General features: G+C 38.5%; 1 long non-coding RNA gene across 6 annotated transcripts; it reads right to left on the minus strand.

Moving 5' to 3' along the window:
- Positions 1-1,229: 1,229 nt before the first annotated feature.
- LOC110875948 lies at positions 1,230-24,018 on the minus strand. Of its 6 annotated transcripts, none has more exons than XR_004882093.1 (10): positions 23,691-24,018; positions 23,460-23,587; positions 22,722-22,830; positions 22,525-22,628; positions 2,809-2,883; positions 2,637-2,712; positions 2,361-2,455; positions 2,109-2,186; positions 1,798-1,924; positions 1,230-1,693 (listed from the first exon to the last, which is right to left on the minus strand). It is a non-coding gene; the product is annotated as an uncharacterized LOC110875948 (long non-coding RNA). The 6 variants fall into 6 exon arrangements; XR_004882094.1 differs by having other exon boundaries at positions 2,642-2,712; positions 22,706-22,830; XR_004882097.1 differs by having other exon boundaries at positions 1,798-1,914; positions 2,114-2,186; positions 22,706-22,830.
- Positions 24,019-24,251: the final 233 nt, after the last annotated feature.

Here is a 24,251-nt window from a genome sequence, read left to right on the forward strand (position 1 = left end):
CTAAAATGAAGGTAACTTAGTCTTTTAAAAATGAATTACACTTTAATCATTTTATTTTAATTATACCTTAATTCTCTTGTCTTAAACAGAATTATAGATAATTAGTTAGTGATTACATTTTATCCTTTTATAAAAAAAACTAATTACCCTTACGATTTTTAAACAATCAAAACTTTTTTGTACGTTAATTATTATTTTTGTTACACCATAAAAACGAGTATTTTATTTTCTTTAATTTGAGTGTAATATTGATATAGTTTTTTAATTAAAAAAATGATATGTTTCGTGAATAACAGTTTCTAAGGGTGATCGATAAATGAATCGTTAACCGAAACAAACAAAAAACAGACGAAATGGAATCGAAATTAACCAAAAACCATATTAACTGAAACCAATTAAGCGAAACCCGAATTAACCAAAACCGGTTATTGATTTTTTTTGTACCCTTGTTAACCAAAATTAACCGAACTGAACCGAACCATTTATATTTTCATATATTTCTTACTTTTATACTTTTAGTTCATTTATTTCATAATTTATACTTCCAATTTATATGTATTTATACATATATTTCATGCATTTATACCATAATTTCATATATAATGTATTTCAAAGCAAAGGTTTTAGCGCATATTTGGTTTTGGAGATTAAACGAATCAAACTAAAAACCGTCAATGTAACTGAATAAATCGAACTAACTAACCGAAAACCGATTAATTGATAAATAGACTAACTAATGACTTCAGTTTCGATTGAGTATAATAACCAAACCAACCGAAGAATGCACACCTTGACAGTGTTTTTGTTTCCCATCGCATTGCGTAGGCACCCTTCTAGTATTAGTAATATAAATAACAGCTAACCGATTTTTAACGGAATAAATCATTATAATATAGAAAATTATCAAGAAGATGTGTTATATGAAGAACAAATTAATAAGACTAAATATTGCCGGGCGGAGAATCGCTTGTTCGGACGATTAAATTACGTTAAAGAACAATTTTAGAACCAATACAAATTTGGCGCATGAGATTATTAATGGTATACTTTGTGCTTTGAAAGTTATTTGTATAAGATTTTCTTAAAACCAACTTTGTATAAGTTAAATACATGTGTCCAGGGTAGAAATCATACCACGTGTAATGGTCTGTGAGCTCGAGATAGAGACGATGGTCCCATCATCACACATTCATGCAGGTACACTCTATTCTCAAGTTTAATAAACGAAATAAAAGAAAAAAAAATTAATTAACTGTTGTCAAGTTTAATAAATATAAAAGAAGAGAAAATTAGTTAAGGAGATGAAAGAAAATGGGTAGAATGAAAAGAAATAATTATATATATACATTAAACCCATTAAGTCTAACTACTTTCTAAATCGATATCCACCGTCAGATCATGCTGAGATGAAATCTCAGCCGTTTAAACTCCAAAAAATAACCGCTCTTGTGGCGGTTGATGGAAGTTTTCTGACAGTTTTGGTAGCTCCACCTTTGCTGCCATGATCTCCACAACTCTTGCCCATGATCTCCACAATTTTAGCATCCTATAACCATGGGTAGTGGGGTTTTCGGTTGAACATTCTAAATTGGGCAGTTGATCGAAGTTCAGCCCTTCTTTCCAAAATTCCTACATTTATGCCAATTTTTCAGGCTTTTAGCAAAACTTTAGCACCCACTATTATGCAGTTTACCTACAAGATTACAATTGTTTTTTCAAAAAACCAAACAACCACGATTAATATGAAGTTATGGGTTTAACCACCCAATTCCTAAAATAAAGGGTAGTGGTACCTACAGTTTACTTTTCTTCTATATAACCGAGAAGCCGGCTTAATCATTTCTCATTTTTGTCTGAAATACTCAAGCATGGACCAGTCATCACCAAAGCCATCAGTTATGCATGAAGATCAGCCTGCAGGAAACTGTAACATGCAAATGAAGCAGGTTAACACAGTTATTTCAACCTGCCTTTATTTTTTTTTTTTGTAAAAACTAAATTTATGTAAATTGCAGAAGCTTCAAAACAGTGTTGAAATAATCAACAACGACCAGCTGAGATCAGACAAGGTACTTTGTATTCCATTTTAATCTGCAATTAACACATACCATACTTCTTAATTCATATACTTCTTTATGTAGTCACCAGTTGTAGTCGAAGAGGCACATTATGACAAAGCACCTGACCTGCAAGTAAAAGTTAAATTCATTATTTTACAATAATTATTTGTAGCTTATTGTTATTATTAATATTCTCTGGTGGTTATTCCTTATTTTAGGGTTTAACCAACCCAATTCCTAAAAAATGGGTAGTTGAACCTGCAGTTTATTTTTTTCTTTTTATATAACGAGGAGACTTACAAAATCATTTAGTGTTTTTCTTTTCTGAAAACAGCAAGCATGAACCAGTCACCACCAAAGCCTTCAGTTATGAATGATGTACAGCCTGCTAGAAACTGTGGCATGCAAATGAAGCAGGTTAACATAGTTATTTCAATTGGCCTTTTTTTTTTTTGTAAATACTAAATTTATGTAAACCGCAGAAGCTTCAATACAGTGCTGAAATAATCAACAACGACCAATTCAGATAAGACAAGGTACTTTGTAATCCATTTTAATCTGCAATTATATACATACCTTACTTTCTAATTCATATTTCTTTGTGTAGTCACCAGTTGTAGTCGAAAAGGCACTATATGATGGAACGTCAGACCTGCAAGTCAAGGTTAAATCTTATTTTACATTAGTTATTTGTAGTTTATTGTTAACATATGTTATTTTTGCAATTGCGACTTTTTGTCAACTCCACCTTTCTTATTTCTTTTTTTCTTCTTTGAGGTTGCATCCATGGACAATATCTTCGTTCACCCAATCATGTGTAAACCTACATATGAATCGGCTAAGTTAAGTACAATTTTATAGTCAACTTTAGATTATATTTTTTATACCTATGATATTATTGTTATTATTTGTCCCGTTCTCATATATTATTTTGTAAAAAACAGGAAATTGATGACATGGAGTTTGAGGCATTGGATGGTTCTCACAATGACATAAGTATTCCATCGAGTATTGTGGATACCCAACAACCAATCATGTATAAACCTTTCTATGAATCGGCAAAAGTAAACTGTCACACCCCGATTTCCACGTGTCTCACCGGTGGGCCCGGTGGGGGATTACCGTGACGATGTTGGCAACAATATAGTCAAACCACACAATTATATAATGCACAGCGGAAGCATAAGATAAATATATAAATTTCAACCCCTGAATGTAATATCATAATGTATTACAGAGTTGAATATCCACAGCGGATCGAAAATAAAGATAAAATATTGTTCCATTAGATACTGCAATCAAGCTTGCGAGGCTTATCCCGACGCTAGGGAGCTAATACCAGCCAATTACGTTTAGGTACCTGCACTTAATCTTTTTGGGGAAAATACGTCAGTTTACACTGGTAAATACATTCAACTGACACATTTGAAAATGTTTATTAAAATTGATTTGAATGCACAAGGCACAAACTCTTTTATAACTTGGGAAAATTCATAATGATCTTGTGAACGTTTTACATGTTCTTTTATGCGTTCAGTAGCCCGGGTCGTGCCGGGTTAAAGATTTATAGACACACCACGTTTGCGTAAAACCGTAGTACAGAAACCAACGGCTACGTCTTTTAGTTTTAATGTCGACACTTTATACCGGGTGTACGCCTACACCGGGATGTCGATGGTCGTGGCCATTTCGTAAAATGATGCCGAGGATATCCGGGACAACGGTCATTAAACCCCCCAAAGGCTTATAAGCAACAAAACTGTTTAAATGAGCCAATCATATTATTTAGTTATCCACCTAAGCGGTGGACGAATATAGTGCTCAATCAAGCGGTATTAATATACCGTAACCCAAGCCCATATAGGGGAAATAAGTCAAAAGTATTTACCTTTGCAAGTATAAATCCTTAATTAAGATCAAGTCACCGATAGCTTTTACTGGGGCTCCTAATCTGGAACGAAGGTTTTAATTAACCTCTTAGAATCCTAACGGTCCTTGTATTAGCCGTAGCTTAAACCGGTTGATTCCGATATATAGATATGGTTAATTCGCACGAAAAGGCGAAAACCGAGAATGGAGTATGATTTGGACCTCACAAGTTCAGAGACTTGTTTTATATGGGTTTATAGTTCATACTCTGGATTTTGGGGTTCAAATAGTATACTTTGACCCATATCGGCTATTGCACGAAAACTAGTTCCGTGGGCCGTACCGTGTGCGCAAATAGGCGAAACGGTTAACCATAAGAGTCGTACGCTTATTTCCTAAGTCAATATGCCTTAAAAGTATTTTGGTATCAGTAGGATACCTTCCGTAATGCCCGTAACGAGTTTAAGTTTATATTATGCCCCGTAGGGGCTTTTCGGTCATTTTAAAGACTTTAAAGAAAAGATTTTCGAGTTCTACAGGAAATCTGAGTTTCCCGAACAGCTTATAAAGCTTAAAATACTTTATTTATTATTTAAAATTAGTAGCAACTGGAATCGGGTCAAAAGACCTTGTAGAACTCCCGTTTTGGCCAAAAAGGGCATATTCGGTATTTACCGAACCGTAGCCATAACCGCAGGTTATGAGCAAGGTAAAAATTATTAAAAATCTTTAAAATTCCCAAAATATTATTTTACCACAGTGGGTAAAAGTTTTGGTGACGAAAACTTGGGTTAGATGGGCGTTATGCTAATTGCGCCGTTAATTACAAAACTTTCTTAAAAGTGCGCCTTTTAGCATAACTCTCATTCTAGACCTCGGATTGACGTGAAACTTTAGGGACATGCTTATAATTTAATAAGTAAGGTTTTGGTCCGTTCACGTGTCCGAAATACTCGTTTAAATTTTAAAAGGCCGTTACGGTCAACTTTTAGGCGAATGACGGAAATGCGCTAAAGACTCGGATAACTCATGAACCGACCACAGAGGCTTATACCAACATGTGACCTGGTCCTAAGAGAGTCCTAAGGTATATTTATACCTCACTAAAACGGGTCAGAACTGAAGTCAAAGCAAAAGTCAAACTTTTGCGACTTTCGGCTCCGAACCGGTTCTATATAGTAAATGATCGATTCAAACGAGCGCAAACAGGTTTATATACTTATTATCATGTTTTATGATTGTCAAAACAGGTTCCATAACATATACATTACAGATTATGCATAAATCGCTAAAATAGCTTTCTGTTGACTTTTTAACCGCACGTTTGACTCGATAATTGACATAGTTAGAGTGGTGATCAGGGGGAACCATTTTAGAGGTTTAATACCCACATAAATACCAACTCATAACCATTTTTGATTCGTCATAAGACTGAATCGTTTGCAAGATATTGCAATGACAACCGTTAGTTACGACGGTTGCGTTTTTAGGCTATAACTATGGAAATGTGAAACCAAAATGGTTATGAACGACTTACAGAAGTTAACTCTTGATGAGAGAACAGAAGGGAAAGCTAGAGAGCTCTTGAATGATCAGTTATAAGTGTTTTTGAGTTATGTGATTGGTAATGCACAAGAAGTGGCTATTTATAGCCAAAGAAGGCCACTTATGATCATTGCAAGTCCTACTATCAGTCAAGAGCTGATGGGTAGTTGTCCCCTAAATGTATGGGTCATTTGTAGGGTGCCCATGCCCCATAATTACATGCATAATCGTTCACAAGTTCCAAAAGCCAAGTAGTTACCATTTTTCTGCATCTGGGCACTTTACGCGGCCCGCATGGGACTTTCCATGCTTTTTAACGCGGGTCGCCTAAAGTTCAAATAGCAGACGCGAATTAGAGGAGGCTCGCGGCCCGCCTCAACTTATGTTGAAACTTCACGCGGGTCGCCTAAGGTTAATATTTCAGGATTTTTAAATCTTTTGTCATGATTATCAGAATCGGGCCATTAATAACGAAATCTTTCGTAATGATTTGCCTGACCTTTCGGATTTGAAGGGGTAACTTTGCGGTTTGGCCCTCGGTTATTTACCGATAGGGGCCTCGTGTTAATTACCCGCGCTATTAAGTCCCCGGTTTATTTATTAATTATTTTGGAAAGCCTTAACTTTCACTGTTGACGCTTTTAACCCTTTTTCTACGAATTCGATCGTATCTTTCTTGTTTCATATCGAAACTTCGCGAAATTTATATATATTATTTTAGTGAGGGTATAATACCGTTACAAAGTCTTGGGAACGTTAAAGGGTCACTCAGAGGTATTATTAAACATGTTGACACAGTTAACCCCTGTAGTTTGTAATCTCTCACTTTCTTCCGCGTTTTATTTTTGTACGATCTATAATTTATTCGTTTGAAGGTTTAAGCATTATTTAGGGATACTATACAGTATATTTACCCTTGTTGACATTTATAACCCTCGAATTTATATATACTTTCAAGGTTTGTCAAAATTAGTCCTTTATTAATTATAGATGCCACGTGTAAACAAATGACACGTGTTAACACATCATTGGACACAAAAATTCGAGGTGTTACATCCTCACCCCCTTAAAATAAATCTCGACCCGAGATTTACTCAAATAAGTAGGGGTATTTTTCTTTCATTGTAGCTTCGACTTCCCACGTATATTCAGGACCTCTACGAGCATCCCATTTGACTTTTACAATCGGTACGTGCTTTCTGCGAAGCTTCTTTACCTGTCGATCTTCAATCGACAAGGGTTTTTCTATAAACTTTAAGCTCTCATCTATATGCACATCTGTGTGTGGAATCACCAACGACTCGTCGGCGAAGCACTTTTTGAGATTGCAGATGTGGAACACATTGTGAATTCCATTGAGCTCTTCCGGCAAGTTTAGTTTATAGGCAACTGATCCGACTCGTTCAATGACCTCAAAAGGCCCTATGTATCTCGGACTCAGCTTGCCCTTCTTGCCGAAACGCATCACCCCCTTCCAGGGTGACACCTTAAGTAATACCTTTTCACCTACTTCGAAGTGGAAATCCTTACGCTTTGGATCAGCGTAGCTCTTCTGCCTATCGCGGGCAGCCTTGAGACGTTCCCGGATCTGGACAATCTTGTCCGTCGTCTGGAAAACAATCTCTGGTCCCGATAATTGGACCTCTCCTACTTCCGCCCAACAAACAGGCGATCTGCATTTCCTACCATATAATGCCTCAAAAGGCGCAGCCTTTATGCTGGCGTGGTAGCTATTATTGTAGGAGAATTCGATCAGGGGTAGGTTTTTATCCCAGTTACCACCTAAATCGTTCGCACATGCACGAAGCATGTCTTCTAGCGTTTGAATAGTACGCTCACTTTGGCCGTCCGTCTGTGGATGGTAAGCCGTACTAAAGTTTAAACGCGTGCCCAAAGATTGCTGGAAACTTTTCCAGAAGTGTGACGTGTATCTAGTATCCCTGTCGGAGATAATAGACACAGGTATGCCGTGTAAGGCTACAATCTTATCAACATATAGTTGGGCTAGCATATCGGAGCTATACGTCTCCTTGATGGGTAGAAAATGAGCTGATTTAGTCAGCCTATCGACTATGACCCATATTGTATCGTTTCCTTTCCTGGTCTTGGGTAACTTGGTTATGAAATCCATAGTTACGCATTCCCACTTCCACTCGGGAAGTTCAGGCTGTTGTAGCAAGCCGGACGGCTTTTGGTGTTCGGCTTTGACTTGAGCACAAGTCAAGCACTTTGCTACATGGGTGGCTACAGACTTTTTCAAGCCTATCCACCAATAATTTGCCTTTAAGTCTTGGTACATTTTATCAGCACCAGGATGGACCGAGTATTTGGAACTATGGGCTTCCTGGAGAACAACATCACGTAGTCCTCCGTAAACTGGAACCCATATACGTCCATTCAGTCTTAGGATTCCATCCTTGCTAAGAGTCAACTGCTCCTCAGTTACTCCCAGCTTTTCATTAGGATAATTAGCTTCCAACACAGCCTCTCGCTGTGCAGCCAAAATCCTTTCAATCAAATTATTTTTAACCTCAATGCTCTTGGCATTGATTCGAATGGGTTTTACCCTTTCTTTCCTGCTCAAGGCATCGGCGACTACATTCGCCTTGCCGGGATGGTACCTGATTTCACAATCATAATCATTCAGGGTTTCCATCCAACGACGCTGTCTCATGTTCAACTCTTTCTGGTTGAACAGGTGCTGGAGGCTTTTGTGATCAGAATAAATCACAAATTTAATGCCATAAAGGTAATGCCTCCATAACTTAAGTGCAAACACAACGGCACCCAACTCCAAATCATGGGTGGTGTAATTCTTTTCATGCACCTTTAATTGTCTTGAAGCATAGGCAATCACCTTGCCCTTCTGCATAAGAACACACCCCATGCCTGTGTGTGATGCATCGCAGTAAACTACGAATTCATCTGTACCTTCCGGTAATGTCAACACAGGTGCGTTGCTTAGCTTCTGCTTCAATATTTCAAAGGACTCTTGCTGCTTCGGGCCCCAAATGTACTTTTCTTTCTTCTTGGTCAAGGAAGTCAAGGGCGCAGCAATCCTTGAAAAATTTTCAATAAATCTTCGGTAGTATCCTGCTAATCCCAGGAAGCTACGAATTTCGGTAGGCGTCTTTGGCTCTTGCCAGTTCATGACTGCCTCTACCTTAGCGGGATCCACTTGGATACCACGCTCACTCACAATGTGTCCTAAAAACTGAACTTCTCGTAGCCAGAATTCACATTTCGAGAATTTGGCGTAGAGTTTCTCACGCTGTAGTAATTCGAGAATACAACGGAGGTGCTTCTCGTGGTCAGCTTGATTCTTGGAATAAATAAGGATATCGTCGATGAAGACTATGACGAATTTATCTAGATACGGCTTGCAAACGCGATTCATGAGATCCATGAACGCAGCCGGTGCATTTGTGAGCCCAAAAGGCATCACTAGGAACTCGTAGTGACCATAGCGAGTCCTAAATGCAGTCTTGTGTACATCTTCATCTCTGACCCTTAGTTGATGATAACCCGACCTTAAGTCGATTTTGGAGAAGTAGCTTGCTCCTTGCAGCTGGTCGAACAGATCATCGATCCTTGGTAAAGGATATCTGTTCTTATGGTAACTTTATTCAGCTCTCTATAGTCGATGCACAACCGCATCGACCCGTCCTTCTTCTTTACAAATAGGACAGGAGCTCCCCAGGGAGATGAACTAGGTTTGATAAAACCTTTCGCCAGCAGTTCATCCAACTGGGTCCTCAGTTCTTTCATTTCCGTTGGCGCTAATCTGTAAGGTGCTCTGGCTATCGAGCTGCTCCAGGAATGATGTCAATTCTGAACTCCACTTGTCTATCTGGTGGCAAACCAGGTAGTTCTTCAGGAAAAACCTCAGGGTATTCAGAAATGACGGGAAGATCCTCGATCTTCGGCTTTGGTTCTTCAATTATCACTTGAGCCATGTAAATTACACAGCCTCTGTTCAAACACCTTGAAGCTTTCAGCATAGATACGTCTTCGGGCAATCCGTAATGCGTATCCCTCGAATGGTAAAGAGATTCACCACTCGGAGTCTTTAAAACTATTTGCCGCTTGCCGCAAATGATTTGGGCCTGGTTATGGATAACCAGTCCATGCCTAGCACGATATCAAAACCCGCCAATTTGAAGGGAAGTAGAGATAAAGGAAAAGAATGGTTCCTAATGGATATTTCACATCCTTCTAGAACGGTAGAGACGGTTTCTATCGTTTATTTTTGGAAGCCTTAACTTTCACTGTTGACGCTTTTAACCCTTTTTCTACGAATTCGATCGTATCTTTCTTGTTTCATATCGAAACTTCGCGAAATTTATATATATTATTTTAGTGAGGGTATAATACCGTTACAAAGTCTTGGAACGTTAAAGGGTCACTCAGAGGTATTATTAAACATGTTGACACAGTTAACCCCTGTAGTTTGTAATCTCTCACTTTCTTCCGCGTTTTATTTTTGTACGATCTATAATTTATTCGTTTGAAGGTTTAAGCATTATTTAGGGATACTATACAGTATATTTACCCTTGTTGACATTTATAACCCTCGAATTTATATATACTTTTCAAGGTTTGTCAAAATTAGTCCTTTATTAATTATAGATGCCACGTGTAAACAAATGACACGTGTTAACACATCATTGGACACAAAAATTCGAGGTGTTACATCCTCACCCCCTTAAAATAAATCTCGACCCGAGATTTACTCAAATAAGTAGGGGTATTTTTCTTTCATTGTAGCTTCGACTTCCCACGTATATTCAGGACCTCTACGAGCATCCCATTTGACTTTTACAATCGGTACGTGCTTTCTGCGAAGCTTCTTTACCTGTCGATCTTCAATCGACAAGGGTTTTTCTATAAACTTTAAGCTCTCATCTATATGCACATCTGTGTGTGGAATCACCAACGACTCGTCGGCGAAGCACTTTTTGAGATTGCAGATGTGGAACACATTGTGAATTCCATTGAGCTCTTCCGGCAAGTTTAGTTTATAGGCAACTGATCCGACTCGTTCAATGACCTCAAAAGGCCCTATGTATCTCGGACTCAGCTTGCCCTTCTTGCCGAAACGCATCACCCCCTTCCAGGGTGACACCTTAAGTAATACCTTTTCACCTACTTCGAAGTGGAAATCCTTACGCTTTGGATCAGCGTAGCTCTTCTGCCTATCGCGGGCAGCCTTGAGACGTTCCCGGATCTGGACAATCTTGTCCGTCGTCTGGAAAACAATCTCTGGTCCCGATAATTGGACCTCTCCTACTTCCGCCCAACAAACAGGCGATCTGCATTTCCTACCATATAATGCCTCAAAAGGCGCAGCCTTTATGCTGGCGTGGTAGCTATTATTGTAGGAGAATTCGATCAGGGGTAGGTTTTTATCCCAGTTACCACCTAAATCGTTCGCACATGCACGAAGCATGTCTTCTAGCGTTTGAATAGTACGCTCACTTTGGCCGTCCGTCTGTGGATGGTAAGCCGTACTAAAGTTTAAACGCGTGCCCAAAGATTGCTGGAAACTTTTCCAGAAGTGTGACGTGTATCTAGTATCCCTGTCGGAGATAATAGACACAGGTATGCCGTGTAAGGCTACAATCTTATCAACATATAGTTGGGCTAGCATATCGGAGCTATACGTCTCCTTGATGGGTAGAAAATGAGCTGATTTAGTCAGCCTATCGACTATGACCCATATTGTATCGTTTCCTTTCCTGGTCTTGGGTAACTTGGTTATGAAATCCATAGTTACGCATTCCCACTTCCACTCGGGAAGTTCAGGCTGTTGTAGCAAGCCGGACGGCTTTTGGTGTTCGGCTTTGACTTGAGCACAAGTCAAGCACTTTGCTACATGGGTGGCTACAGACTTTTTCAAGCCTATCCACCAATAATTTGCCTTTAAGTCTTGGTACATTTTATCAGCACCAGGATGGACCGAGTATTTGGAACTATGGGCTTCCTGGAGAACAACATCACGTAGTCCTCCGTAAACTGGAACCCATATACGTCCATTCAGTCTTAGGATTCCATCCTTGCTAAGAGTCAACTGCTCCTCAGTTACTCCCAGCTTTTCATTAGGATAATTAGCTTCCAACACAGCCTCTCGCTGTGCAGCCAAAATCCTTTCAATCAAATTATTTTTAACCTCAATGCTCTTGGCATTGATTCGAATGGGTTTTACCCTTTCTTTCCTGCTCAAGGCATCGGCGACTACATTCGCCTTGCCGGGATGGTACCTGATTTCACAATCATAATCATTCAGGGTTTCCATCCAACGACGCTGTCTCATGTTCAACTCTTTCTGGTTGAACAGGTGCTGGAGGCTTTTGTGATCAGAATAAATCACAAATTTAATGCCATAAAGGTAATGCCTCCATAACTTAAGTGCAAACACAACGGCACCCAACTCCAAATCATGGGTGGTGTAATTCTTTTCATGCACCTTTAATTGTCTTGAAGCATAGGCAATCACCTTGCCCTTCTGCATAAGAACACACCCCATGCCTGTGTGTGATGCATCGCAGTAAACTACGAATTCATCTGTACCTTCCGGTAATGTCAACACAGGTGCGTTGCTTAGCTTCTGCTTCAATATTTCAAAGGACTCTTGCTGCTTCGGGCCCCAAATGTACTTTTCTTTCTTCTTGGTCAAGGAAGTCAAGGGCGCAGCAATCCTTGAAAAATTTTCAATAAATCTTCGGTAGTATCCTGCTAATCCCAGGAAGCTACGAATTTCGGTAGGCGTCTTTGGCTCTTGCCAGTTCATGACTGCCTCTACCTTAGCGGGATCCACTTGGATACCACGCTCACTCACAATGTGTCCTAAAAACTGAACTTCTCGTAGCCAGAATTCACATTTCGAGAATTTGGCGTAGAGTTTCTCACGCTGTAGTAATTCGAGAATACAACGGAGGTGCTTCTCGTGGTCAGCTTGATTCTTGGAATAAATAAGGATATCGTCGATGAAGACTATGACGAATTTATCTAGATACGGCTTGCAAACGCGATTCATGAGATCCATGAACGCAGCCGGTGCATTTGTGAGCCCAAAAGGCATCACTAGGAACTCGTAGTGACCATAGCGAGTCCTAAATGCAGTCTTGTGTACATCTTCATCTCTGACCCTTAGTTGATGATAACCCGACCTTAAGTCGATTTTGGAGAAGTAGCTTGCTCCTTGCAGCTGGTCGAACAGATCATCGATCCTTGGTAAAGGATATCTGTTCTTTATGGTAACTTTATTCAGCTCTCTATAGTCGATGCACAACCGCATCGACCCGTCCTTCTTCTTTACAAATAGGACAGGAGCTCCCCAGGGAGATGAACTAGGTTTGATAAAACCTTTCGCCAGCAGTTCATCCAACTGGGTCCTCAGTTCTTTCATTTCCGTTGGCGCTAATCTGTAAGGTGCTCTGGCTATCGGAGCTGCTCCAGGAATGATGTCAATTCTGAACTCCACTTGTCTATCTGGTGGCAAACCAGGTAGTTCTTCAGGAAAAACCTCAGGGTATTCAGAAATGACGGGAAGATCCTCGATCTTCGGCTTTGGTTCTTCAATTATCACTTGAGCCATGTAAATTACACAGCCTCTGTTCAAACACCTTGAAGCTTTCAGCATAGATACGTCTTCGGGCAATCCGTAATGCGTATCCCCTCGAATGGTAAGAGATTCACCACTCGGAGTCTTTAAAACTATTTGCCGCTTGCCGCAAATGATTTGGGCCTGGTTATGGGATAACCAGTCCATGCCTAGCACGATATCAAAACCCGCCAATTTGAAGGGAAGTAGAGATAAAGGAAAAGAATGGTTCCTAATGGATATTTCACATCCTTCTAGAACGGTAGAGACGGTTTCTATCGTTCCGTCTGCTAACTCTACTTCGTATTTCATGTCTAGGGTTTTGATTGGCATATTTAGTAGTTGGCAAAATTCCTGGTCTACAAAGGATTTGTCAGCGCCAGAATCGAATAGTACTCTTGCAAATATATTATTTACGAGAAAAGTACCTGTAAGCACATTGTCGTCCTTAACTGCTTCCTTTGCATCCAAGCGAAAAATTCTCGCATTTGATTTCTTCGTCTCTTCCGCCTTCTTGGCATACGTCGGGCAATTACTCTTTATGTGCCCCTTTTCATTGCAATTAAAGCAGGTTGCGTCCTTTATCTTTTTGCACTCCACTGTCTTATGATCCTTGGACTTGCATAGCCCACAGGATGGAGTCTTTTGTTGCGACTGTGAACCAGACGCAAACCTACACTTCCCGGAGTGAGGTTTCTTGCAGACCTTGCAGTAAGGTCTTCCATCAGCTTGTCTTGCCTCCGACCCTTTCTTGCCCTCACCGTTTCCACGGTGCTTTTTACCGGACTTTCGTGAGGTATCATCCTCACGCTTTCGCTTCTCAGCCTCCTTGCTCCTTTGTGCCCTCAGACGGACAGCATCAAGTGTAAGAGACAAGGAGAGGTCAGTAACTGACCTGAAGGTCGTCGGCCTAGAGGCCTTCACACTGGCCTTAATCGCCGGTTCTAAGCCCCCAATGAATCGGGCAATCCTTCGAGGTTCTGGTGTCACAAGATATGGCACCAGGCGTGACATAGTGTTAAAGCTTGTCAGATAAGCTTGACAATCCAGGTTTGTCATCACTAGTGAGACAAAATCAGCCTCAATCTTCTCAACCTCGTGCTGAGGGCAGTAGTTTTCTTTTATGAGGGTAATAAACTCCCCCTATGACATTTTGTACAAGGCAGACTTACCTGAAGCCTGCACCAGAGCTCTCCACCACGCCAGGGCCTCGCCCTTGAATGACTGGGACACAAACTTAACCACGTCCCTCTCAGCGCACCCGCTGATGTCCACAATCGTGTCCATCTCGTCCAGCCAGGTTATACAGTCAACCGCACCTTTCTCCCCTGTAAATTCACGGGGCTTGCATGATACAAAGTATTTGTAGGTGCAACCCTTAGCACTGGACGCATCAGTATATTCTCTCTCGCGATGAACGCTGTGCTCAGTAGACGAATGCTTGTCGTCATCTTTCTTGGGTTCAGAGGGTGGTTTGGAGTGTGTCTTTGGTTTAGAGGGTGGTTTTGACACAGTTCTGCCTTGAGACTCAGTATGTTGACGATCAATAGCTGCCTGGACAGCATTGTTGATCAGAGCCTTTAGCTGTGCGCCTGTCAAATGTACTGACGCATTGTCATAGTCATCTTCATTTGTGTGGCTGTTCTCTCCATCGGGATCCGCCATTGTAACTTGAATCTGTTACAGAAAATAACAAAATTTTAATTTAGGAGATTATTATAAAATTGTCTTTTATGACAATTTGTCAACCATGGTATAGAGACCATATCTGGTTAACTTATTATTTCATTATATATTAGGATCTGAATATCTCCTATTTCAACTATATAGATAGTATTGGCGGCATAAAGCCTAATCATGATGATGTTTTATAATATTAGCCGAGATTTCAGAGAATCAAAGGCATAGAGAGTTGAACCGTAGTTCTTTTATCTCTTTCTGACAGAGAGTCATAGACTGCTACTGCCTTTTGTCTTTATAAGACAATTATTATGGCCCATAGGCACTACACCTCTAATGGATGTCTTAATATGGTTGGCCCGTAGGCACTACATCACTAATGGATGTTTTAATAATATTGGCCCGTAGGCACTACATCACTAATGGATGTTTTAATAATACTGGCCCGTAGGCACTGCACCACTAATGGATGTTTTAATAATACTGGCCCGTAGGCACTGCACCACTAATGGATGTCTTTATAATATTGGCCCGTAGGCATTGCATCGCTAAATGGATGTCTTTATAATATTGGCCCGTAGGCATTGCATCGCTAAATGGATGTCTTTGTAATATTGGCCCGTAGGCATTGCATCGCTAAATGGATGTCTTTATAATATTGGCCCGTAGGCATTGCATCGCTAAATGGATGTCTTTGTAATATTGATCACCTTCATTGGTGATTTAACCCACGATCTATATATCATTTAGTTGGGTTTTGAAATCCTCAAAGGATTATCGTATAAGAATGACGTGCGTGATTATAACGAATCACATCAGCCATGGATGTTAACATGAGTACAGAGGTTAACAAGGATTCAGAATCTTTTCAGCTAGGTCGTACCATCTTGACTGATCTTAAAAGACCCCAAGCTAGGTTTCACCCCCTTAAGATTCTTTATTTAGGCAGATCAATATAAAAGGAATGGTTTTGATTTATTTTTATATCTATTAAAACAAAACTCATAACATACATTCCAAAATCTCAAATACAATTACATATTGCCCTAAACGGGTCTTTCAAATAATACATACCTCCATAGAGGTTTTAAAATAAGTGACAAGTCCGCGCAGGGACTAAAACAAGGTAGGTGTCCATGCAAGGACTAAATATAAGTCCACGTAGGGACTGAAATACGATAAGTTGTCCACGCAGGGACTTATTTCAAAGTAGAAATTACAGTAGTACTACTATTAAGGCTAATGGTCACGTTTCTTCTTTTTGCCCTTTAGTAGGTTCGCCAAGCCCTTGAGAAATCCTCGGTGGCTTTTCTTTTCTTCCTCGAACTCTCTCTCCACACGATCTAGTCGATGGAGTATTTCTTCCTGTTCAGGAGGAGAAAAACGTGGTTGCGGCGCTTGATGCGGAACTGGAGGTCTGGGAGGTATTGGATACCCATGAGCTGAGTAGTCCGGTGGTCCCATGTTTCCATGTGCTCCGTCAGGGTAGCGCGCATTATATCTTGCCGACACCACATATGGGTCGCGCTCATAGCCGTAGTTGTATTGTGCTTGTGACGGTTCAAACGGGTTGTAGGCCGTTGGACCTGTGTAAGCTGGTATGGATTGGTCATACCCAAATGGTGGCGAATTTCGTGCAGTAGGTGCGGAGTTCGCTTCCTGTATAGGACTTGAAGGTCCTTCTTCATGTAGTGGCGGATAGTGGCTACTACTAGAATGTCGAGGAGTGCTGAAGTGGTTACCCCCTCCTCCTCGTGTAGACATACGAGCATTGGTCCTCCTACGCCTCGGCGGATCAGGTATAACTGGTTGTGCCGGTGGCGGAGGTGGTGGCGTAACTGCCTCAAAGCGTGAATCCTCAGATGGATCCTGTGGATGTCTTGGTTGCGATGTCTGATGAGATGGTGTGTTGTACCACTCATGTCGGTCAAACAAGGCCATAAAGCTGTCTGGGCCTTGATACTGCGGACCATGATATGAAGATCCATCAGATACTTCTATCGGATGCGTGGGCGTACCACGAGCTGGTTCAGTTGGATCCTCATCTTCCTCCATGGGATCTTCAGAAAAGTGGTCTTGTGGACCAAGCGGAACAAATCCTGAAGGTTCCTGTATGTAGTCAGCCGGATTAAACTGAGCTACATAGTATGGACTAGGGTCGTCATAATTCCGGTGTGAAACCGAACGTTGTAGAGGTATGAAGGAAGGTTGTGGATTGTTGGGATTATTTTCCGAATCTGGCCCAAAGGAGTGCCGGTAGGATGGCGTCGAGCTGTGCGAAGTGGAATGCCTCGCTGGTTCGTAAAGATCTCTTCGTCGTTGTGGCTCTTCGCTCCTTGTCATCGAAGGATGTCTTGTACCAGATGGTCCAGCTTCTTGATCGTGATGGGTCACGATTTCTCCTCGGCCTCTTCGTCCCCTTCCTCTTCCTCGGAATATAACAGGTGGCATTTTCCTGCTCCAAAACTTATTAAAAATCAAATCGAAAATAAAGACAAAAAGGAGTATTAATCCGAATTTGTCCTAAGTTCTTGTCTAGACTCAAGTATGTGCAATTGTGTCACTGAGATTAAACACAATAGGATAGTGTTTAATTCACTCAATGTTGGCTCTGATACCAACCTGTCACACCCCGATTTCCACGTGTCTCACCGGTGGGCCCGGTGGGGGATTACCGTGACGATGTTGGCAACAATATAGTCAAACCACACAATTATATAATGCACAGCGGAAGCATAAGATAAATATATAAATTTCAACCCCTGAATGTAATATCATAATGTATTACAGAGTTGAATATCCACAGCGGATCGAAAATAAAGATAAAATATTGTTCCATTAGATACTGCAATCAAGCTTGCGAGGCTTATCCCGACGCTAGGGAGCTAATACCAGCCAATTACGTTTAGGTACCTGCACTTAATCTTTTTGGGGAAAATACGTCAGTTTACACTGGTAAATACATTCAACTGACACATTTGAAAATGTTTATTAAAATTGATTTGAATGCACAAGGCACAAACTCTTTTATAACTTGGGAAAATTCATAATGATCTTGTGAACGTTTTACATGTTCTTTTATGCGTTCAGTAGCCCGGGTCGTGCCGGGTTAAAGATTTATAGACACACCACGTTTGCGTAAAACCGTAGTACAGAAACCAACGGCTACGTCTTTTAGTTTTAATGTCGACACTTTATACCGGGTGTACGCCTACACCGGGATGTCGATGGTCGTGGCCATTTCGTAAAATGATGCCGAGGATATCCGGGACAACGGTCATTAAACCCCCCAAAGGCTTATAAGCAACAAAACTGTTTAAATGAGCCAATCATATTATTTAGTTATCCACCTAAGCGGTGGACGAATATAGTGCTCAATCAAGCGGTATTAATATACCGTAACCCAAGCCCATATAGGGGAAATAAGTCAAAAGTATTTACCTTTGCAAGTATAAATCCTTAATTAAGATCAAGTCACCGATAGCTTTTACTGGGGCTCCTAATCTGGAACGAAGGTTTTAATTAACCTCTTAGAATCCTAACGGTCCTTGTATTAGCCGTAGCTTAAACCGGTTGATTCCGATATATAGATATGGTTAATTCGCACGAAAAGGCGAAAACCGAGAATGGAGTATGATTTGGACCTCACAAGTTCAGAGACTTGTTTTATATGGGTTTATAGTTCATACTCTGGATTTTGGGGTTCAAATAGTATACTTTGACCCATATCGGCTATTGCACGAAAACTAGTTCCGTGGGCCGTACCGTGTGCGCAAATAGGCGAAACGGTTAACCATAAGAGTCGTACGCTTATTTCCTAAGTCAATATGCCTTAAAAGTATTTTGGTATCAGTAGGATACCTTCCGTAATGCCCGTAACGAGTTTAAGTTTATATTATGCCCCGTAGGGGCTTTTCGGTCATTTTAAAGACTTTAAAGAAAAGATTTTCGAGTTCTACAGGAAATCTGAGTTTCCCGAACAGCTTATAAAGCTTAAAATACTTTATTTATTATTTAAAATTAGTAGCAACTGGAATCGGGTCAAAAGACCTTGTAGAACTCCCGTTTTGGCCAAAAAGGGCATATTCGGTATTTACCGAACCGTAGCCATAACCGCAGGTTATGAGCAAGGTAAAAATTATTAAAAATCTTTAAAATTCCCAAAATATTATTTTACCACAGTGGGTAAAAGTTTTGGTGACGAAAACTTGGGTTAGATGGGCGTTATGCTAATTGCGCCGTTAATTACAAAACTTTCTTAAAAGTGCGCCTTTTAGCATAACTCTCATTCTAGACCTCGGATTGACGTGAAACTTTAGGGACATGCTTATAATTTAATAAGTAAGGTTTTGGTCCGTTCACGTGTCCGAAATACTCGTTTAAATTTTAAAAGGCCGTTACGGTCAACTTTTAGGCGAATGACGGAAATGCGCTAAAGACTCGGATAACTCATGAACCGACCACAGAGGCTTATACCAACATGTGACCTGGTCCTAAGAGAGTCCTAAGGTATATTTATACCTCACTAAAACGGGTCAGAACTGAAGTCAAAGCAAAAGTCAAACTTTTGCGACTTTCGGCTCCGAACCGGTTCTATATAGTAAATGATCGATTCAAACGAGCGCAAACAGGTTTATATACTTATTATCATGTTTTATGATTGTCAAAACAGGTTCCATAACATATACATTACAGATTATGCATAAATCGCTAAAATAGTTTTCTGTTGACTTTTTAACCGCACGTTTGACTCGATAATTGACATAGTTAGAGTGGTGATCAGGGGGAACCATTTTAGAGGTTTAATACCCACATAAATACCAACTCATAACCATTTTTGATTCGTCATAAGACTGAATCGTTTGCAAGATATTGCAATGACAACCGTTAGTTACGACGGTTGCGTTTTTAGGCTATAACTATGGAAATGTGAAACCAAAATGGTTATGAACGACTTACAGAAGTTAACTCTTGATGAGAGAACAGAAGGGAAAGCTAGAGAGCTCTTGAATGATCAGTTATAAGTGTTTTTGAGTTATGTGATTGGTAATGCACAAGAAGTGGCTATTTATAGCCAAAGAAGGCCACTTATGATCATTGCAAGTCCTACTATCAGTCAAGAGCTGATGGGTAGTTGTCCCCTAAATGTATGGGTCATTTGTAGGGTGCCCATGCCCCATAATTACATGCATAATCGTTCACAAGTTCCAAAAGCCAAGTAGTTACCATTTTTCTGCATCTGGGCACTTTACGCGGCCCGCATGGGACTTTCCATGCTTTTTAACGCGGGTCGCCTAAAGTTCAAATAGCAGACGCGAATTAGAGGAGGCTCGCGGCCCGCCTCAACTTATGTTGAAACTTCACGCGGGTCGCCTAAGGTTAATATTTCAGGATTTTTAAATCTTTTGTCATGATTATCAGAATCGGGCCATTAATAACGAAATCTTTCGTAATGATTTGCCTGACCTTTCGGATTTGAAGGGGTAACTTTGCGGTTTGGCCCTCGGTTATTTACCGATAGGGGCCTCGTGTTAATTACCCGCGCTATTAAGTCCCCGGTTTATTTATTAATTATTTTGGAAAGCCTTAACTTTCACTGTTGACGCTTTTAACCCTTTTTCTACGAATTCGATCGTATCTTTCTTGTTTCATATCGAAACTTCGCGAAATTTATATATATTATTTTAGTGAGGGTATAATACCGTTACAAAGTCTTGGGAACGTTAAAGGGTCACTCAGAGGTATTATTAAACATGTTGACACAGTTAACCCCTGTAGTTTGTAATCTCTCACTTTCTTCCGCGTTTTATTTTTGTACGATCTATAATTTATTCGTTTGAAGGTTTAAGCATTATTTAGGGATACTATACAGTATATTTACCCTTGTTGACATTTATAACCCTCGAATTTATATATACTTTCAAGGTTTGTCAAAATTAGTCCTTTATTAATTATAGATGCCACGTGTAAACAAATGACACGTGTTAACACATCATTGGACACAAAAATTCGAGGTGTTACATAAACACATCCTATTATCATACTGATGTTCTCATGACTGAAATGTTTTTTTAGGTTTGCAAGTTTGAAAGAATCAACAAAAGGACAAATGCATTAAAGAATTGGAAGTGGGATGAGGTGATACACATTAATAGTGAAACCGAAGATCTGGAAAAGGATATTACGCCTATGAGAAAAAGAGCTAAGCATGTTTGTATTTATTCCGCTGTTAACCTAGGGTTCACCTAGATCCATTAAAATGTATATTCTACACGGTTAGCAAGGCTTCTCTTTTTATTGTTTATGTGTTTTACAAACATTGTCATTTCTAATGTTGACCGTAATCATTACAGGTATATAAAGATTTCTAGATTTTCTTTAACTACAGGTAACACTTCTCTTTTTATCATAATGTGTTTTAGATACATAGATATTATTATTATGTTTTTAGATACATAGATATTTTAGTTCTTGCTTAGGTTCTTTTATGTTTTTATAATCTTAATGCTTATTTTGAAAGTGTTTAAAGAACCTCTTTATAATACACATCTGGAAAACTCAATGGTTACTTCATATAAACATAATTCTAAAGAATGTACTAGCAGCCCTACTCTTTTAAACTTAACACCCAAAACAATAAAAAATAAAACAAAAAGTCTAAACACTTAAATATGTGTGTCTTAAAAGTTAATGTGTGTCTTAAAGGTTAATGTTCCATTTATAGCATTTGTATGTTAAAAAAAGTTTTATTTTTTGTTAAAAAAGCTCAAGTTTTTTCATTAGAATGCTCACCGCAAGCTTAACATTTTTCAAAAGTTACAAATAAATATTATGTTATACTAATCTTTATGCTACTACAATAAGCAGTCAAATATTCTCAGTTTCCAACAATACTAATAAAAATGCACACCTTTGTTAACAGATTTATAAACTTAAATTCAAGTAGCTTTCATTCATGTATCAATTTTTTATATTGAACAAGTATTCTATATAAACATATATATATGGCAGTTTTTATAAACAGTTGAACCTATTTTTATTTTATTGAACGTGGGGTGTGGGTTAGTACACAAAGGAGTGGTGGTTATTAACTGTTAATCGATATAGATATGATAATGAAAAAGGTTTTTTATATTTAAATAGTTTACAAGGTATAAACATATAGTTAAAAAAAACAATAAGTAAATAGTTAATCAATAATCTAATTAACACTTTATTTTGTTTAATTTAGATACAAATATTAATTAAGTTGTACGAGGGCTACAACACAGTGATATTATTAATCTTAGTCATTCTTCATCGGCAAGTATTTAAGCTTTTGCGTTTTATTTGTTGTACGAGGGCTGTTACACAGTGATATTATTAATCTTAACACGCATGCGTAAACACACCAACACAACAACTCAGAAAAACTTAGATACTTAACACGTTACCTAATCATTGAAACATTTATATATATAACTATATAATATAATATAGTAAACTGGTAATAAGAAAAGGTACCACCTTTTGTAAAAATCTTATTTTAAAAAAAAAAAACACACACAAATTTTATATACATGTTTTCTTAATCTAATAAAAAATTAAATACTTATATGTATAAGAAATAACTTTATACCATATAACATAACGAAATTTTAAAAAACCTGAAAAAAAAATAATGGTATTTACTAGAGATTATTAGCTTTTTTAAGATATATAATAGCACATGTCAACATAAACACATATGTAGAATAATTAAAATATAGCAAGAATTAAAAGACTTACACTAATATAGAAGTATACTGAAGTTGCACTAGCCCAACTTCAGTCCATCAAATATTATCCAGTCCACTAGCCCAATCCCTTATCAACAACACAAGTTGATACACCTGTAAAACAATAAAAATAAAAATAAAAACAAAAGAAATAATGTAAAATAACACAAATTTAAGACTAAGTAACTAACCCTGTTGTGACTTAACTCATTGTTTGGCGTGAACTTGCACTAGCTCAATCTCCTTACAAGGCCAACTACAGTCATCATATTATACAGGCCACTAGCCCACTCCGCTATCAAGTGCGCAATTCCATCTGTTTAGCCCACTAGAAGCTTAGTTTATACAATAGAAAACTAAACATAAAATAATTCCTATACAATACATTAGAATAAGTACCTCAATGTTTGATTCAGTAATTATATTATATAAATCATTATTCTAAAATGTTTTTATGTAGTAAATGTATTATTATTTTTGTTGTTGTTGCTATTATTATATGAATGTATTATTGTTATTATAATTATAAAAACATATACCTATCTATTTGTTAATAAAAAATAAAACAATTATATGTATAAAAAGTTAACTATTAATATGATTATTATGACAAAATACCTATTAGTAATTTAGTATACCTTCCTATATCTCTTTAAAACATTTTAAAACTGAGCAAAGTGTTTACAAAAACCTCTCATATGTTAATCTTGTCTTTAAAGAACACAATCATAACCGTTTTGAATTCTTCTACAAAAACCTCTCATATGTTAACACCTCCATTATAGATTAGTAAACCATCATAGCCATTTTGAATTCTCTTATTGGAATATTTACAAAAACCTTTGATATGTTAACACCTTAACTGAAAATACAACAAAGGGATACAATAAATGAACAATTATTATTAAGTAAAAACTAGAAAGAATAATTATTAAGGGAACTGACCTAATTTTCTTTTTCCCCTTTTCAACATTCTGAAAGCGCTTTCCTTTTCAAACTGCGATGAAATACTTTTTTGAATTCGTGTGTCGTTATCAAGTTAGCGATATTCCCAAAATGATTCAACGAAAACCCTAAAAGAATGCGAAACAATTAGACTGGCTGAAATCTGCAAATGAACATAACATACCAAATCGTACATCAATAACCTATTATATGGAACAATAGAACACGTACCTTGCCACCACCCCTCAATCGAGTTCAGAAGCGGCAACTTTGACGAAGGCAGAAAAAGCTATATGGATTTAAAGCTAATCGAGGAATATCGTACACAAAATAGGCAAAAACATACTTTTTCGGGTATAAAGCTACGAGCAAGAGAGAGGGGGTTGGATGAGATGTAATAATGCAACTCTAGTAAGATTTTCAGCTAGAACGACAGCAGATCTACGAAACTATACAGAATGAAGGTCGATGGAGGATATTGTATAAAAATCGGTAAAAAAGAAAAAACCCTAAGTTTTTTGGGAATGAAACAAGAGCGAGTGAGAGGGTGCAATGTAAATAATGAAGAAGTGATGTGTTGGAGTACACACCAATATAACATTTGTTTTCCTATGCTACCACTAACTTTTCAAGTTACTCATAAATAGCCCTTCTTATTATACCATCCTAACATTTCATATTTAATGACAATAACAGTTTTTAACTCAAAAAAGTTGCACCCATATAAACGTAACCATCCTAACATTTTATATTTAATAACAACTTTTAAATAAAAAAGCTGGATTCAATAGA

This window comes from Helianthus annuus, chromosome 15 (assembly GCF_002127325.2).
Source record: "Helianthus annuus cultivar XRQ/B chromosome 15, HanXRQr2.0-SUNRISE, whole genome shotgun sequence".
NCBI classification, from domain to species: Eukaryota; Viridiplantae; Streptophyta; class Magnoliopsida; order Asterales; family Asteraceae; genus Helianthus; species Helianthus annuus.